This window comes from Austrofundulus limnaeus, unplaced genomic scaffold, assembly GCF_001266775.1.
Source record: "Austrofundulus limnaeus strain Quisiro unplaced genomic scaffold, Austrofundulus_limnaeus-1.0 Scaffold775, whole genome shotgun sequence".
In the NCBI taxonomy this organism is placed as follows: domain Eukaryota; kingdom Metazoa; phylum Chordata; class Actinopteri; order Cyprinodontiformes; family Rivulidae; genus Austrofundulus; species Austrofundulus limnaeus.
In genome coordinates this window covers 8147-8906 of record NW_013953177.1, presented here as the reverse complement: position 1 = coordinate 8906, position 760 = coordinate 8147, and the positions used below count along the sequence as shown (strand labels likewise).

Here is a 760-nt window from a genome sequence, read left to right as displayed (position 1 = left end):
ATATAAAACAGACAACCTATAATCACTTGATGAGTTCTCTGTAAAATGAGCCAATGATTTTGTGGTCTGCGCAACATTATGTATGATTTTCTAAATAAATTTTGTGTGGAAAATACATATTTTTAGCAAAATAGTATCTATTGAAAACTCACTTGTTTAAAGCTTTCTCACTCCGAGTTTCCCAATCCAACCGGTTCATCAGTTATCCTGTAATTCCTTTGATGTAATCCCATCTTGCAGCATATAAATGTCACTTTTTTTTCACTGTGTTAAATTGTTTGGATCCAGTGAAGTATTGYAATGATGTAGTCCCAGTGCACGATCAACGTAAAAATAAGAGAATGCGTTCCATGATTAGAGGCAGAAGCTGAGCTGCCTGAGCTCTGTGCAGACTGAGCCGACAGCTCTCAGAAGCAGACAGAGGGAGGAGTCCATCGCTGCACCTGCTGCCSTGACCAGGTTTATGTTTCTAGACAGAAAAGAAGGTCAGAACTGACTGGAGCTTACATTTAAATTCAGATACACTTTAACACACATTACGATCATTAGAACTCAGAAACTTAGAAAAACTTTATTTTTATTTATTTAAAGTTGAAGTCGTGTCCTGTCAATTTCATTTATCTGTTATTCTATTCTTTGTGCAATGTGACTTCTGACACTGTTTTTTGTTTTCTTCTTCTCATTTTAGAGACAAATTCCCATAATAAAAGTGTTAATATGCCAGTACTTAATTTTCATCTAATCCAGATATWTTTATAGT

The 760-nt window shown here is 35.1% G+C and overlaps 1 protein-coding gene across 3 annotated transcripts in view; it reads right to left on the bottom strand.

Annotated features, from left to right (window-relative positions):
• Window positions 1–410, bottom strand: part of cnga3a (cyclic nucleotide gated channel subunit alpha 3a) — a 12989-nt gene extending 12579 nt beyond the window's left edge. Inside the window, exon 1 of one of the 3 annotated variants that reach the window (XM_014028520.1) lies at window positions 153–410. The gene's annotated coding sequence lies outside the window, so the exon portion shown is untranslated. The remainder of the gene's footprint in view (window positions 1–152) is intronic. The other 2 variants (XM_014028521.1, XM_014028522.1) reach the window with 2 other exon arrangements.
• Between the last annotated feature and the right edge of the window lie 350 nt (window positions 411–760).